This window comes from Engystomops pustulosus, chromosome 4 (assembly GCF_040894005.1).
Source record: "Engystomops pustulosus chromosome 4, aEngPut4.maternal, whole genome shotgun sequence".
NCBI lineage: Eukaryota > Metazoa > Chordata > Amphibia > Anura > Leptodactylidae > Engystomops > Engystomops pustulosus.
The window spans coordinates 105,061,823-105,080,518 of record NC_092414.1 but is presented as its reverse complement, the minus strand read 5'-3'; positions in this window follow the sequence as shown (position 1 = coordinate 105,080,518).

Sequence of the window (18,696 nt, the reverse complement as noted above, 5' to 3'; positions counted from 1 at the left end):
AGTGGAAATGTAAAATTTTCACGTAATTTTTGCATTTTATCACGGTTTGAGGCAAAGGTGGATAAAGGTAGTTGTGTATGAATTAAATATGATTTTGGCAGAATAGGAGCTTTTTACTTGTGTGCTATATATATTGCGCTATGTGCACTATATATTTTTAAAAACATTTGTGGCTTGTAACTAAATATTGCATGTTTTTTGTTTTAGCATTCTTGAGACTGTCAATGTTTTGTATTGTGGTATACATAAACCTGCTGTCAGATCCGCTGGAAGAGACACCGCGTCTGCGCGTCTCCGCGCTAGCTCCGCCCCCGGTCCGCAACGAGTTAACCCTGCTGCACACACGGGGCAGCGGGCATCCAGGGCGCGTGCGCCTTAGGGAAATTTAAGCTGTCTGTCTTCTGAATCAGCCTGGGTTCCTGCTCCTATGGGATTCTGGCTGCATAAATTGCTGCATAAATTGGATCTGGACCTTCCACCTGTGCCAGTGTTTGTCCTTCTGGAACTTACAGCCTAGCTGGATTCCTGGTCTCCTGTAGCATTGTTTGCTTCACCCTGGTATTTTATTCACCAGTTAGGCCCGTTCCACACTTGCGAGTGTGATGTAATGAACACGCATCACACTCGCAACACATGCTGCCGGGAACGCATGGCCCGAATGCTGCACCGCGGAAGTGAACTGACATGCTGAGTTCACTCCCGCGGTGCAGCGTTCGGGCCGTGTGTTCCCGGCAGCATGCGTTGCGAGTGTGATGCGAGTTCATGTGGAACGGGCCTTAGGTTACGCTCCCTTGTCTAGTGGTTTGACCTTGATGTTACCCTCTGGTGTGACCAGGCGGTTTTGCTTACCTTTCTATGTTCAGTGTCTTTACATCTTTAGTTCTCATGTCTGCTTTGGTTTCTTATGCTGTCTTGAACCCCGCTTGTTTCATCCTTGTTCATTCTGTTTTTTCCCCCTGTCTGAATACTATCATAACTCCCACATTGCAGTTTTCTGTCTGTACCACCTCACTACGGCTGACAGACCTTTTTGGGTTACTCTCACCTCCCAGGGCCTTGCAGGGTAGATAGGAGGTTCGTACGGCAGAGGCTCCCTACCTTTAAGGGGGTTTTTGCCTTGGTAGGGTCTAGTTGGTAGAACAGCGCAGGGTTAGTTCGCCCTCTTGCTCTGTTCTGTCAGCCTGCACTCACACAGTGTGGTAGTTTGGTGTGCAGTATTCCAGACGTAAGTTTTCCTAACACCTGCTCACATTTCATTGCAATCATTGTCTGCCGTTAAAATAATATATAGATTTAAAGAGGACATGTCATCCATATGTCGTCAATACTCTTGTCTAGACTGCTGTAACTTTCTACTAACCGGTCTTCCAACCAAGGAATGGAAAATATAAAACCTAAATGTTAATATGACAGCCTAAAACAGTGGTGGTGAACCTATGGCACGGATGCCAGAGATGGCACTCAGAGCCCTTTCTGTGGGCACTCAGACCATCGTCCCAGGACAGAGTTCACCAAACAGGACCAAATCCATCAAATCTTCCTGCAGTCCCAGGCAACTTAGATGCTGCTCTCAGTGCTATTTTACAGAGACACTTCATTGACTGTTTGAAACTGCTTGAAAAGTGAAAAGATGTTGAAAGAAATGCATTATCTTTGGAGGTCCTCATTCTGGATCCACCGTTCTTTCTGTACAGAGAGACCCTGGAGAGAACCTGCAATGATCATTTGAATTTGCCCTCCTTCTATTAACTGTATTGGTGTCCTCAGGCGGTCGATACAATTGAAAGATGTCGAAGAACAGATACTGTAGCAATAAGTCACTGCCACGTTGGCACTTAACAGTAAATGAGTGGATTTTGGTTGCAGTTTGGGCGATCGGCCTCTAAAAGGTTCACCATCAATGGTAAAATATACTTGATCAATAAAACCAAACTAGAAAACAAGGACCATCAAGTATCAATTGCGGTGTACTCCCCCTATTCACCAGCCTTCCATGGTCACCCAGCGAACCCTAACCATGCCGCTTTTGGCACACACGCAATATTATCCATGGAATGCACGCTGGACCAGAAGTGACAGATTTTGTCACATCCGGTTAAAAATTTTTATTTAATAATATTCAGTTATTAAATGTATATATATAGAAATAAAATGGGACTGTATTTCCCAGATGGTAATCCCCATTTAAACTTTTGATTGACTTTTTAGGATGTCTGTGTGAAGTAACCAAGAAATTACACTTTTTTGGATGTTTAATCTTGAATTTAAATCTGTTTTCCCTTATACACGATCTATTTTTAATTATTAGCTTTCTTTGAGTTTGCAGGTAAAGATTAGATGTCATGATAACTCCCACAGACAGGACATGGAGAACACTAGAGATCATGCTTCCTCAGAAGTACCATAAAAGACATAATACAGTAGTACTAGACAGCTTGAATTTTCCTTCTTTATTATCTTCAAAATGATCAACATAGGATAAATGCAACCAAAAGTCATGGAAAATGTACAGTAACATTGAAACTACCTTATCTGGAAAAAATAATGAAGGAAAAGTATCCACATCCATGGATTAAAGCAACCTAATCTAATTTTTGCAAAAATATATTTTTACTTCACTTCCTTTCCTTCCAGTCAGAAAGGACTGTGTTATGACTAAAAGATTTTTGGGAAACACACAAATTTGGTTTCAGAAATTCCACATCTGATACTGGTTAATTTGTTTTATGGGTAATTTTTTTTTAATCTGTGTCCTTTTTTAACTAAAGTAAGCAGCTCTCTAGCCCTACCCCAGTAATAGCAGTGTCAAATCGTTAGCTTTATCGGAAGCTAGCAAACACTGCAGTACACAGCCCTCTGAATGCCATGAGAGGGGTGGTTTGAGATGCTCCCCCCTCCTCAGCATCTCCCCTCGAACCACCCCTCCCACACTATATGCCGGCGATGACTGCCAGGTCACCGCATCCTCATACCACCCCCTGATGAATACACCGGACTGCGTTCGGTGCAGTGTTTGCTAGCTTTATTGGTACATTCCCATAAAGCTAGCTATTACTGGGGTAGCGCTAGGGAGTTGCTTACTTTAGTAAGTGACCCCAAAGGGTTTATTTCAGGTGAAAGGTCCTCTTTAAGGATGCAAATTATGTAATATAGAGTTTATATATTTAAGTAACCATTTTACACTTTATTTTATAATGACTTGGTCATGTTAATTATACAAATCAAAACTGCAAAAATATCTGTAAATAGATATAGTATAAAAGAATATACCTCACACTTTATGCTGTTTTTGCTGTTTTGATGAATTTCAGTGAAATGTATCAGTTTGCTCCTTAGAGTCAAACCAACGCATTTCTATAACAACTGGTACACATATCTATTGAACCAAGTACTTTTATTGCCTACAAGGCACCCAAGGAAAAGTTGTGACTACTTGGGTATCATGTTTTTTTCAGTTCAGGTTTACACAACAGAGCCTCAAGAGAACACATAGGGCTGAGAGCTCTACAAATAATGATGCACCTGGAATAATGTACTTTTCTAATACCTCCATTATAAATATATGTGCATCCCCTAATAAACATTTCATACTAATCATGAGTTTTAGTACAATTCCCATATCTAAGCTAAATATGGCTTAAATGAATGTAAGTATATTTGCATCAAAAATCTTTAGTATTTACAAAACAAGTGCAGCAACACCTCTGGCAACTTACAGCATGCTCTTTCCAACATAAATATACCAAAACAATACCCCTTACCACTGTAATTATTCAGCACTGTAGCTAAAATTGACTGAGGCTTAATTATATTCTTCTGCGGTTTACACTAGAGGGTCTCAGGGAAGATCTAGGATGAAGAGATGTAGACTGATGAAATGGTGTCTCAAATGAATATTTCTGCAGAGGATTACAAATAGCTTGTCGGGGCAGGTACAGGTACAACAATGATGAACCTGAAATGATTAATTGTGTCCAAAACAAAACAGCACTGCAACAGAGCCATATATTTTAATAGGAGGCACGTAAGTAAATGCTAAACTATACCCAGTTGAAATTGTTGTAGAAAACTTTATAGCTCATCATCTGGTGGAAAAAGTCTGGAAAGTATAAAATAAAAAATGATTTAATTATTTACCTATAGGAAGAGTAGCCCTGAGGCCCTGAGGGAACAGTGCAAGCTGAACTGAATATTAAAATGTACATATGAATACATTGATCAGTATTATTGCAGTGATCATGAACATTATATTGTTTTGTTAAATATGTACTCACTGTGCTGTGGGAATCAGAACATCAGGGCAGAACATAGGGAAAGCTGATGTGAGAAGCATAGACACACTTTTACGCTTATAAATAAAAAATATGTTGTGTCTAACTTAATAAGCACTACTAGGAAACAATAAGCATCTCTTCTACTTCTGAGATGCAAAATCCAGTATTGTCTAAATATATAGGGGGGGCAACCCCGGGGTTTTATATTTTGTATCTGTTTTGGCAAATTTACAGTGTTGGCACAACAAAAAGCTCAGTTTCCCTACCCTCACAACTTCCTTTTTTTTTTCTTTCAATTTTGGCATGGCTTTTGCTTTCTGACACTTTTCCTCCACACGATTTTTGGCACAATTTATTGCACAATTAAGGAAATCTACCAATGAATTTAAGCATGGATAAACCAGGGGCATTTACTCAGGCACCATGACTGTATTAATCGTCTTATATTTATTATCCAAAACCTCCTTCTAACATCAACTTTTAGAATTATGCAAAAGAGCCTGCATAGCTATTGGGGCAGTTACCTTGTCTCACCCTCTTGCATCGCCTGCTTCACACCCCTCCCTCCCTATGTCTGATGTAATCTTATTGCAGCAAAGGAAGTTTCAGCAGACAGTGGGAGGGGCAGTGGAAACTGTCCCAGTAGCCTTCAGGCTCATTAGTATAATTTTAAAAGTTCATTTTAGAAGGAAGGTGGCCAGGTATAACAAATATAAGAAGCCCATGGTTTATCCATGCTTGATTTGGAAGGTAGATTTCCTTTAAGACCAATAGAAAGCAAGTCAATCAACTTCTAAACCCCTTCCTGTATGTGGAATGCCACACCCATTTTTTCTTCTGAAAGTGCTCCATATAAAAAAAAAGCCCACGCGACACAATGAGAAATCTCTCTACATTACAACACTACACCACTTTCCGGCTATTAACCACCAACACACCGTGTTCAAGCATGACTGCAGTGTATAAGGGGCTTCTGAAGGGGTTCAGACCCCCACCGTGCCGATACCGGTGGGTGGGTGTCAGATCCTCTTATGGCAGCCAATAATCTGCCAGTAGTCTGCTTGCGTGCAATGTTGTCCGGGAGCGCACTATGCTCAGTATATTTCATTGCACAGTGCAATACATCTGTATTGCACTGTGTAAGCTCTTTATGAGCTTGAACAAGTGATCGCTAAATCGCTTGTTCAAGCCAACCTATCAATAAAAAAATTAAGTTTTAATTACAAAAAAAACATTGAAACAAAAAAAAAACACATACTGTATTTGGTATTGCTGTGTTCATAATAATCTGTACAATAAATCATTATCATAATTGGACCTGCACGGTGAACGCTGTAAAAAAAACCTGAAAAACTATTTACATTTTTCATCAATTCCCTTTATAAAAAATATTCTAAAAAGTGATCTAAAAAAGCTACAAGCACCAAAATGGTACCACTGAAAAGAAAAACTTGTCATGCAAGCTCACAACCGAAAAAGTTATGCCGCTGCAAAAATGGCGATTTTAAACAAAGGCGATTTTCTTTTCTATTCTAGTTTTTTTTCTGTAAAATTGGACAAATATAAATAAAACTATATAAATGAGGTATTACAGTAACTGTAGTGATCTACAGAACAAAGATAATATGTTATTTTTATAATACAGTGAATCCAAAACAAGAATTAATGATTTAATTTTTTTCCACAAATTAAAAAGTTAATTAAATCTCATGAATAAGCTAAAGAGCAAATAAAATAATTTTTTTATGGGCATCTAATCTTGCAATAAATAAAGCCTTATTTGTCCAAATTAGCAAAAAATAGAAAATAAAGATTGTATAGCCTTTAAGCCCTTAAGGACGCAAGTTTTTTTACCTCATTTTTCACTCTCCATCTTCAAAAATACATAACTTTTTTAATTTTTCTGTGTACAGATCTGTGTGAGGGCTTTTCTTTTTTACTTTTCTGTGATGTTATTTATTATTCCATGTCATGTACTGGGAAGCTGGAAAAAAAATTCCAAATGGGGAAAAATTAAAAAAAAAAACCCACATGTGTGTCACGTTCTTGTGGGCTCAGCCTTCACTGTGCGCTCCAAATAACACCTCTACTTTATTCTCTGGTTCTATACCATCATAGTGATACCAAATTTAATTTTTCATACTTTAGTGTACAGAGCTGTGTAATGTGTCACCTGGCTCATTGTAACAAATCTTCAGAAATCATACAGCTCCCCCCCCACCCTGCCACCATGTTTTAAGTGTCGGCATACAAGAGGTTAATACCCGCAATTGGTGCAAGCACCGACCACGGGTGTTAGCGATGGGTCTTTGCTGCAATATGCAGCAAAGCCATTTCTGTATGAAGATGGCTCAGCCCGTGAGCCCTCTTCATACACCCTTCGCATCCGTCGCAGAGGGTGAAGATGTTAAACCCCTGTTCCGGCAAAGAATGGTGCGGCGTAAAGTGACTTGCCAACACGGTTTAGACACAGTGATCAGGGCAAGATGGCAGCTGTCCCTGGCAGGCCAACCATTTTGCTTTGTGATCCAGATGGGTTTCCCAGAGAGCCCTAATTGACTGTGCACCAACTTCTGGAGAAGGGTTAGCACCAGTATGTGGATAACTTTTATAGCAGCGTTCCACTATTCCAATCCCTCAGTTCCAGAGGTTCTGTAGTGTGCGGCATGTGGATCCCCTGTTAGGGAGTAATCACCAATTTTGCATTACTGCAAACTGAAGGTCCTTAGACTCACAATTCCAATGCACCTATCTCGATTTTGCCTATGTTGGAGCACATGCGCGAAGTGATATCAACTATTCACATAACTAACGCAACAGCAGGCCAATAAATATGAAGTAAACAATCACCAACTTCGGGACCAATCGGATGGTGAGAAGAGGGAGGAGTGTTGTGACACCCCCAGACGAAGGCTGTCTCTCAGCCGAAACGCGCGTCGGGGTTGCTGCTATCTCGGTCAACGATTTCAATATGGGTAAGCTTGATACAGTAGTATGTATGCCTTAATTACAGGTTATGTGACTTATCACCTTTCATGCTTCCCAACGTCACTATTGCATATTTGTATAAGGCCACGGATGCCCATACATGTTTTTCATATATGGATGTATTGATCTGTTGCCTGTGATGCAACTCTTGCTTGTGTCCCCCCTTTTGTAGTGGGGCTCATTTTTAACCAGTACGTTATATTTTGTATTCAATAAAATTTACAATTTTTTACTATTTACGATGTCATTTGCTGTCTATGTTGGTTTCCTCACCCCCCGGTTCTGAGGGTTGAAAAATAGGTTGTATTTATGCTCTCCAACAAGCTTCATGGAGTATAATTATGATAGGGAAGTATGACCAGTATATTGTGATAGATGTATTACACTATTATAACTCCTTTTTTTTCCCTATTTGTGTATGTTCAATTTTGGTTCACATTAATTAATATACCCCCCCAGGCTCCATTAATTAATATACCCCCCCAGGCTCTATTAATTAATATACCCCCCAGGCTCTATTAATTAATATAACCCCCCAGGCTCAATTAATATAACCCCCCAGGCTCTATTAATTAATATAACCCCCAGGCTCTATTAATTAATATACCCCCCCAGGCTCCATTAATTAATATAACCCCCAGGCTCTATTAATTAATACACCCCCCCAGGCTCCATTAATTAATATAACCCCCAGGCTCTATTAATACACCCCCCCCCCCAGGCTCCATTAATTAATTAAATACACATTTAAAAAAATAATAAACGCTAACTTACCTCAAAGGCTGCTCGCATCTTATTCATCTGCTACATCTTCCTGAGTGAGAGCAGCGTCTATCGTGCAGCAGCAGGGACGCTGGCGGCATGAAGTCATCACGTCGGCCAGCGTCCTGCACACTATTAGACGCAGCAGAAATACATCGGCCGCGCCTATGCGATTGTGATCTGTGTATGCCCGCTTGCGGGGCCGCCCCCCTATCAGCCGCGCCGGCACTGTGAGTGCGGCGCTTCTCTCAATTACATCGGCAAAGTATGCCGATGTAATTGAGTTTTCTTATGTTGTCAGTGTGTGCCGTGGGCCCCTCTGGGACCTCTGGGGCCCCGGCACTTGCCCGGGTAAGCCGGGTTCTGGCGCGGGCCATGTGTATATGTATTGTAATTTTATTTAAACAGTGTGAATAGTAATCCCCATCTTTTATTCCTGCTCTAAAAGAATGCAAAAATAGCGAATGGTGCATTCCTACTTCTAATAAAATTAAACCAAAGTTTATCAACTACTCATTATATTACAAAATAAGCTGTATGGTTTGTAGCCGTCTCCAAGCAAATAATTGATGCTTGTAACCTAAAGCAGTGGAAACATATAATTTACTTCCGTTTACCCATTTCAACTCAATTACAGACATATTGTAGTAATCTTCAATCCACACTTTCAATGCAGAATAAATTGTAAGTACTTGGAATTTCTACATATCAGGCCACTAACTTCTACTGATGTTTTTTAAATACTTGCTATGATGCAGAAACAATTAGTTTTGCATTTTGTCATTGCTTTGTCCCATAGAAGTATCATGAGATGGTGTCTACAACTCACAAAAGTTGCTCAGTCATCACAGGGTCCACAGCATGGTGCAGATACCAGCAGACAGGCCAGTACACCAGGAGCCATAGAGGGTAACAACCCAGCTATAGGACCACTACCTCCTCTTTTTTGCGAGGAACAGCAGGTCCAGAACCCTACAAAATGAACTCCAGCAGACCACTAACGCCCATGTGTCTGCTCAAACTGTCAGTAAAAGACTCATTAAGGGTGAAATCAGGTCCCAACATCCACAAGTCATTGTTCTGCTCACATCTAGTGATGATCAGGTCCTTCGAAATTCAGGTACAAATCTCAGCCAAATCTCGAGGAAAAGTTTGATTCGGTACCTGGACTTGCCCCTGAACACAAATTCCATTGAAGTAAATAGGAGCCTAATTATAACACCAAAATAGCTGTAAAATGAAAGTAGTATGGACTAAGGAAAATGGGGATAATAAAAGTGCAGTTGTCCTGCCAAAAATGGGCTAGGGAAACTGCTTAAAATAATAAGATAAGATAAAACATTAAATGAACAAATTATTTTTTAAAAACCTTAAAAAAAAATTTAAATATTCCGTTAACATCACTAAACTACACAGTATAGGTAGTGATGATTGGACCCGTACCACACTGTTTATGGTAGAGGAGTCTAATAGAATGACAGTAAAGTGTGAAGTGTGAATTCATGCAGTTAATAGAAAAAATGCTGCTACTGTTGGACAGTATGAAGATATAGATGAAATTAGTAATGTCATTGGCCCTGTATCACAGCAGTATACAGTATACACTTGCAGTCTCTACAGACTGCCCAGAAAGGGCAATTATTAATTATCTCTGACTGCTCTATCTCCATTTATATCCTATACCAGTGGTGGCAAACCTATGGCACAAGTGCCAGAGGTGGCACTCAGAGCCATTTCTATGGGCACCCTTGCCATCACACAAGGGCAGTGTTCGTCAGACAGGACTTAAAGGAAACCTACCATTTAGAATGGTCGGCGTAAGCTGTAAGTACCGAGCACCAGCTCTGGGTGAGCTGGTTCCGGTACTTACTTTCGTTAGTGTTATAAACCGCGGTAATGTGGTTTTAACACTTTTTAAACTTTAGAGCAGAAGGGGCATCTCCGCTATTTCCTATGTAGGCGCGCGCACGATCGCGCGCAGCGCCGAAGCCCCTTCTGCTCTAAAGTTTAAAAAGTGTTAAAACCGCATTACCGCGGCCTCCTCTGCTCTAAAGTTTAAAAAGTGTTAAAACCGCGATACCACGGTTTATAACACTAACGAAAGTAAGTACCGGCACCAGCTCATCCTGAGCTGGTGCCCGGTACTTACAGCTTACACCGACCATTCTAAATGGTAGGTTTCCTTTAAGGCCTCTTTCAGCCCAGGACCCTAGAAGGAAGCTACAATGATAATCCAAACTTTTTCTCCTTCCTTCTACTGTATTGGTGCAGACTCATCGGTGCCTGATCTGTTGGCAATGGAACCATAATCAGATGACCTCTCATTGACAAATTAGTACTAATCCAAGGTTTTGGGAACTGCGCCAGGGAAGAGGTGTTAGGGGAGGGAGGTGTGTTTACACCACTAATAAAAGCAAATCAGTCCCTTGGCCATTATTCTTGCCCTGGGGGATTATTACAACACAAGATCACATTGGAAAGGAAATGTAGCAAGAATCTGAAAGTTGTAGTCATTCCCATTGGTGCAGGAAAAGGTCATTTACTTACTTTGTATTGTTTATACTTGTTGTACTTCACTTGTAATTTACAGTCAACTGTACATATTCTCTTGTGTGTATTGTTTTTTCTAGAGTGCCCTTAAGTTCATTAAATAAATGAATTAAACTTGCCTTGATCTTTCATTTTGATCTGAAAAAAAAACCCACTGCCATGTCTTGTTATATATATGCTACCGGGTTATCTTCTGGCCAGATATAATCCAGTTATAGGCCATGTTCATATCTAATGCGAGCTGGTGGCAGACTACTGTGTTCATAAGGTTGTGTTTCATGAGGTGAGTGAAAGTGGACTTTCAGCCATTAAGGATTGTGGCTGAGTATTGAGCCATACCAGAGGTTGTATGGACAACTCTATCTCATTTCATTCGCCTCCCAGAAACCTTGCATACCCTTAGGTGATCTGGAATATAACATACTCTGGCATGGCTGTGCTTGCTTTAGGGCTGCTTAGCAGTCTATCAATCAGCATTATGTGGGTTTCTTAAAGCCTGAATGATGGGCTGATGTTTGGATTCAGGTTCATGGGTGCTGAACCCATAATGTTTGGTATGGAACAGAACACCATGCATGGCATTTGCCAGAGAACACCAAGATTGGCAAATTCAACATTGGCTCTGTGCTCTTCACAGACAAGAGCTGGCTCACACTGAGCACATGTGACAGATGCGATGGAAAGCAAGAGTTGCCCTGACTGCCATTAGGTCCCGCAATGAGATCCTCTAACCCATTGTGAGACCATATGCAGGTGTAGAGGGTCCTGGGTTCCTTCTGATGCATGACAATGCTAGACCGCATGTGGTTGTAGTGTGTCAGAAGTTCATGCATCATGAATGCATTGATGTTACAGACTGGCCTGTCCATTCCCCAGACCTGGGAGCTTATCTGAGACATCGGGGCACATTTACTTACCCGGTCCAGTCGCGATCCAGTGGCAGGTTCTCCGACGCTGATTCGGGTTCTGCCGGGATTCACTAAGGTCCGTGCGCCGATATTCACCAGGTGTCACTGCTGCGCCGGGGTCCGCCGGAGTTCACCTTCTTTTTTCTGGTGTATGTGAGTGCTTGATCTTGCGACACAAATGGCTTTTTAAATTCCGCATTTTTTTCGAATCCTTCGGGTTGTCCGGTGGCCACGCCCCCCGATTTCTGTCATGTGAAAGTCGGCGCGATTGTGCCAAAAATCGATCGCGTGCACCACAATCCCGTGAAATACAGCGCAAAGCGGAAATATTCGGGAATACACTAAACTGTGTGAAAAAGTGGACAGCGGAATGGCTAAAAAGCGCAAGATTGGATGTGGTCAGCAACCAAATGTAAACAGCTGGAAAGCCTGGTCTCTGAGTGGGTTGCAGACAGGAGAGAACAGACATTGGTGGTGACCAGGGCTCAGATTCAGGAATATGCCCTTGCAGTCGCATATATGCAGTGCAGTGACATTTCCCCTGAAGAATTCATAGCATCACAGCACTGGGTGGATAACTTTCTTGAACGCATTGACCTGTCTTTGAGAAGTTCCACAACGCTCTTTAGGCTGGAAGATGCAGAGATTTTTAAACGTGCATTAGAAGTTTGTGGATGACATTGACTTCTCTAAATACAGTCTTTGCAACATGATCACCATGGATGAAACTGCCGTGTTCATGGGCCAAGCAGCTCAAACCACCATTGATCAACGAGGTGCCTCCTCAGTGTACGTTCCCTCCACCGCTTATGAAAGTGCACGTGTCACCTGCATCTTGGCGATTCGTCTGGATGGCACTAAAGTAACACCGCTACTCATTGCAAAGGGCAAGAAGGAGAAGATTGAGCGGGTTTCTGGCATTTATGTGCTGGAAACTGAAAAAGCCTGGGCCACACAAGCTGTTATAAGGAAGTGGCTTGATTTAATACTGCTGCTTGTTATGCGAGGGAACACAAGAGGGATGCTGATCTGGGATGCAGCCAGCACACACCGCGCCAAAAACATGAAAAACTTCCTTCATGAGCGGAGAATCGACCAAATCATGATTCCTGCAGGGATGACGGCTTATCTCCAGACTCTGGATATCACCATTAACATGTCCCAAGAAAATCCACAGGAACCTCAGAGTGTGGATGTTTATGATGATGTTCCTGAAGATGATGACATGGTTGTCATGGAATAAATCTGTTTTATCTTCCAGTATAACATATTCAGACTGTTCGTTCTTACCATTTTTCATACCGCCATGATACAGTTGTAACAAGACATTCTTGGCACTTGCTTTTACCGTATAAAACTGTTTTGTGGTGAATACCATACTGTTCAGGTTGTTAATAAATGTTAATTTTATGGTTAAAATAAAAATCAACATTTTCTTTTCCAATATGAGACATACCCCGAAAGTAAGACATAGTGGGACTTTTGAGGGTAAAAAGAATGTAAGACACTGGGGCAGATTTACTTAACTGGTCCATTCGCGATCCAGCGGCGCGTTCTCTGCGGTGGATTCGGGTCCGGACAGGATTCATTAAGGCAGTTCCTCCGACGTCCACCAGGTGGCGCTGCTGCGCTGAAGTTCCCCGGAACGCACTGGAATACACCGAGCCGAGCTGAGTGAAGGTAAGTGCAAGCTCCGCGACACATTTTTTTTTAAAAAATTCACCGGTTTTTCCGAATCGTCGGGTTTTCGGTCGGCCACGCCCCCGATTTCCGTCGTGTGCATGCCAGCGCCGATGCGCCACAATCCGATCAGGTGCGCCAAAATCCCGGGGCAATTCAGGGGAAATCGGCGCAAATCGGAAATATTCGGGTAACACGTCGGGAAAACGCAAATCGGGCCCTTAGTAAATGACCCCCACTGTCTTACTTTCAGGGAAACACATGAGAAAGCCTAGCGGGACGGTGACGGGACCTGATGTACCCTACAGAAAATACCTCAACTCGGGACCGCAGCCCTAAACGACTGCCACCCCGACTGGAACCTTACCCTATACTCGGTCTCTTAGCCCTATGATAGACGGGAAGGGATGCCGAGGGTAAGAGGTGCCAGGGCATGCGGGAGGAATTGCCTTGCGTCAACTGATATGGTAGGTATCAAGGTTATAATAGTTATACAAGTGTGCCCATGCACAGATGGTCAAGTTCTGAGCAGTCAAAGGACAGTAAGTCAAGTCCTGAGTAGTCAAAGGAAGGTGTTAGAGACACAGAAAGGCCGTAGAAAGACAGTAATGGTCTAGATACCCGAATGAGGAGAGTAAAATGTATAAGTTAAGTATTCTCCAAAAAGACACAATTTATAAGGTATTCTTGTAGGTCAAGATTCCCTACATGCCATGTTTCGCCTATATGATATAGGCTCCTCAGGGAAAATGCAACCAAAATTACAGGTGCTTGTCAGGAATGAGGGTATCCGGAGTGTGCATGAATGCACAAGAGACCATACAACTTAGTAGAGGAATGCAGGCCAAGATAAAGCCGATATGATGAGGCGCTAATTTCATGCCGCGATAGCGCAGTGGTGCTGTGCTGGTGCGCCGGGCTAGGGGCGCCGGGGTGCGAGGAGTCAGTGGAGCTACACTCAACACACAAGTGTAGCTCCACTGACTCCTCCTGAAACCTGCGCCTCATCATATCGGCTTTATCGAGAACACAATTAACAATTGTTGCATCGTGCCCTGCCTACCTGACCTATTCAGTATAAGCCTTTAGAGCTACGTGTACAAATTACAGTGATCAGCTTACTAACCATTCAGATTTCTTTATATTTATTGACCTTAAAATAAAATGGTTTCTACATGCAGTTCAGTAAAGCTGGAATCTATCTGCTTTGCTAGGACCTCTTAGCCATTGATCCCATAGGTAAGTAGCATCCCAAACAATGTCCAGAGAAGATTAACCACCTACTAAAACATTTTGCACAAAAAATATGTCTATTCAGCTTCTCCTGCCTTTTAACAGCCTGCTTACATTTCCAATACATTTCTAATGTAACAGTCACATTGTATATAAAAAATGTCTTTTCCACAAGTGGAGAGGTAGGTTTGCCTACATGTGACCCTCAAAGTTTTAGTCTCTGTAGGATATACAATTCACATAGAGTATTCGTCATTTAACCTTAAATTTATCTATAAAGAATCTCATTTGCCCGGTGGATGCCCTGTTGGTGTGCCCAAGTCAGCTTACAGCCTGTAAACATCCTCCATGGACTTCACTGTACTTCATAGCTTAGACAGTGCAGTTAATTTATCTTCTATATATCGTTATTAAACCTGTTAAATAAAAGTGGACCAAACCCAGCACACCATCACACCATTTATGACTGTGATAAGTGTAGAAAATTTAAATATAAAAGTTTTCTTGGGGCTAACTCCTGATGGATAAGAATAACCAGACTGATCCGCAGTTTGGTCAGAGACTAATCCAGTCTGGATATTGATGGAGAGGATTAATCCTTCTATCTTTCATGTGTCTGTTTCACAATAGACCTTTCAGCCAGTGATTTTCATTTTCTTTCAACTATTGCCCACTCCCCCATGCCTATTTTTTGATTGGCATTGTAAAGCCCTATTCACACCTCCGATCGTGAAACTGCGCTGCATAGAGTATGTTTTCTCTTTTCAGTTTTTACCAACCAATAAAACTTATGTTCTACGTATTTCTTAACAATAATACCCAGACCACTTGTACATTTCCAATTAAAGTTTGAGCTTAGTTGTATTCCAAAATTAAGATGTAACAAACATTCGACAACCTCAGAGCACAAAAAAAGTGATATTTATGATTGTTTTTTTCATGCATGAGAAGTTATCTTGTAACGATACCTCATTTCCTAAGCACTCTATATATGTTTTCTGTTCTCCCCAAAGGCATGTTAATTATTTCTTTGTGTATCCATAAATCATCTGTATTCAAATGCAATGTGCACAGCTAACTTGATTTACACAGCAATAGAGGCCGTTTATTAAACTGAGCAATTATTATCCGAGTCCGCTGGTACTCATTTCAGCAAGCAACACACCTTGTGCCTACATTTCAATACAAAGTATACAAGTTAGAACAATAAATCCATCATGTTCTCTCCTCTAAAATTCCATTTTCATGCAGAAGCACATGTCCTCCTATCTATATTGTTAATGGATATATTCTTCACACAAGGTCTTTAAATAATTACCCAGTTTTGGGAGTGGGGTTAAATTATTCTTCTGTATCTATGCAAAGTAGACATTTTGGGATTTGTGATATTACCTTGTTGGTCTTCAATTTTGTTGCCTTCATTTACAAAATTGAACAGTCTATTTCAGGCTTTAAGGGAAACCCTACAATGAGGAATTTATTATCAGAAGTAGACCTGGTGGTAGATTGCCACTGCCTGCCTCTGCCCTAATCTGTAATTTAATAATTCTGGAACCTAACCTTACTTGTTAAAAACTTTATTTTAGTAATATGCAAATTAACTGCAGTAGCCTTAGCTCCCAGTGTTCGGGCTGGCTATTACATGCCCCAGTAGCCTCTGCAGTTTTATACCAATAAAGGTTTCTGCAGCTTTTAAAACTCTGTGCAACTTTTCAACAATGATAGCCTTTTTATGATTGTTTATTATGTTCTTAGGGTATGTCCTAGCATTTATTTCTGTGCTATGAGTCCTTCTAGATAATGTGGCTTTTATGTGCCTTATAAATGTAAAATCTGTTTCTATTGAGGATGGGAAAAATATTTGTTTTATTCCTTGAGCGCATTGGCTTTATTTTTTAGTTTAGTTTTTGTTTATGCATTGAACTCTTTTCTTACACATATAGCAGCCTTCAAATTATTTTACAAGGATACATCAACAAGCTCCACATCTCTCGATTTTGTTTGCTACGTCAGTATCATTCAGGTTTGAAGCATTTGGTATTTAACTGAATAATTTTAAACATTTCATGTATACATTTGCTTCCTTTTAATCCATATATTGATTAAAAATTAATTACTATTGAAACAATAAATATTACCGCATATATTGATTGCATAGAGAAGCTTTATATGCCATATACATGCTTTTTATTAACAGCTTTATATTTTCATGAAAGTCTATTACAGTCCCAAATTAACGTTACATTTTGATACTTTTACATTTCTTGGATTTTTAATTTCTAAAACCTCACTTTCCCTTTATTAACAAATACAACAATTGAGGAGATGCAACATCGGGCAACACACATAGAGGGGAATTTATTAAGATTAGGCCCTTATCATATGTGAAAAGTCGCCAGCTGCAGCTAATGCGCAGGTCGCACTCCCGGCCGCTTGCACCCTCTGCTCAGCCGGCCACGCCCCCCATTCACGCCTCTTCACACCCCACTGGCGTGAAGGTGGTGGAGAGGGCTAAATAATCGCTAGTGCTAGCAATAAGCTAGCATCTGCGATTATTTCAGGGCTTCTACGCCACTGACGTGGCACAGAGGCACTGATAAATATGCTGCATAGTGTCTATAAATCTGTAATGCATATCCTTTATAGCAGCACATTACACTGTGCAGCAGCCCCAACAATACATATATGATGTTTAATAGGTGTGCAAATGTTCTGAAAGTTATAAAAAAAAATAAACATAGAAAATGAAACATGTAGAAAAGAGGCATCAGGACAGGGTATGGTGCTGCCAAGGCGACGGGACGTTTTGTGCATGTATCCATGCTTTCTCAAGCCTACTGACGTCAGCCGTTCAGGAAACGCAGGTTAAACCTGCCTCCACGGCGGGCTCATGGAAACAGTAAACTACACGTGATCGCTTAAGCCAATGAGGTAGTGCAAAATCCCTGATGGGCGGTATAGACCCCGCCCACTATCCTCATATGGGTTATAACCTACCGTGATAGTAAAATAGACACATTGGGGGTCATTTACTAAGGGCTCGATTCCCGTTTTTACGGCGCGTTACCCAAAAATTTCCGTTTTGCGCCGATTTTTCCTTAATTGCCCCGGGTTTTTGGCGCACGCGATCAGATTGTGGCGCATCAGTGCCGGCATGCACACGACGGAAATGGGGGGCATTGCCGAACGAAAACCCGACGGATTCAAAGAAACCGCCGCATTTAAAAAAAAAGTGTCGCTGGACACGCGCTTACCTTCACCTGATGGACGTTGAAGGAACTGCCTTAGTGAATAGCCCGAAAGACCCGAATCCACCACAGAGAACGCGCCGCTGAATCGCGAATGGACCGGGTAAGTAAATCTGCCCCATAATGTACAAAAGTACCCAATATAGGTCTAGGTAACATTTAAAGGCAGTTTTCAGTAATGACAAAAGGGAAAAGCACAGAAAAGGACAAGAGCAAGGAGAAAGGAAAAATATCATGGAGCTAAACTACAATATAACATTCACAGCACAATTTGACAGGGGGAACACAGGACAATATACATATATACAGGCATATTTGTTTTTTTCTTTTCTGTTCACTTGTCCATATAAACATTAAATTCAACTAAACAATGTTAGTGCATTAGGAATCATATTATATATTTATAGAACACATTTCAATTATTTTCAATTTTCGTGAGACCTGCAAAGCACAAAACTAGAATTACCCCCATGGCATACCCTGACCTGATTAATTAAATGTGGACATCCTTTTCCAGTATCAATGGAATTAAAATGCTCTCTAACTCTAGTAAATAGGTTTCTTATTGTCTTCCCTATATAATATCTATTACAAGCGCAGAGAACAGCATACACAACAAACGTGGTCCTGCATGTAATGAGGGACTGAATTTTGTGGTCAAAGCCACCTAATTTTACAATTTTAGTTTTTAAGGAATATTTACAAAAATTATAACTGCCACACTTGAAATGAACTTTTGGGGCACTCTGTTGCAACCAGTGAAAGCCTACCATTCAGTCAATTACTACGCTTAAAAAGATTTAATAGTGATAGTTCTGAATTTGAGTTACAGGCAGGTGAACTCAAGAAAATACTACACAACCAAGGCTATCCTCTGCCATTAATAGAGAAAGCCCTGAATAGAGCGCACTGCTTTAAGCAACTGGACCCAAACAGGACCCATAACAATGGTGCCAAATCTTTTCGTTTGGCTATAGTCCTCAAGAGAAGGCAATACGATCCACCATCGCTTGAGAAAGCGCGGATACATGCGCGAAACGGCCCGTCGCCTTG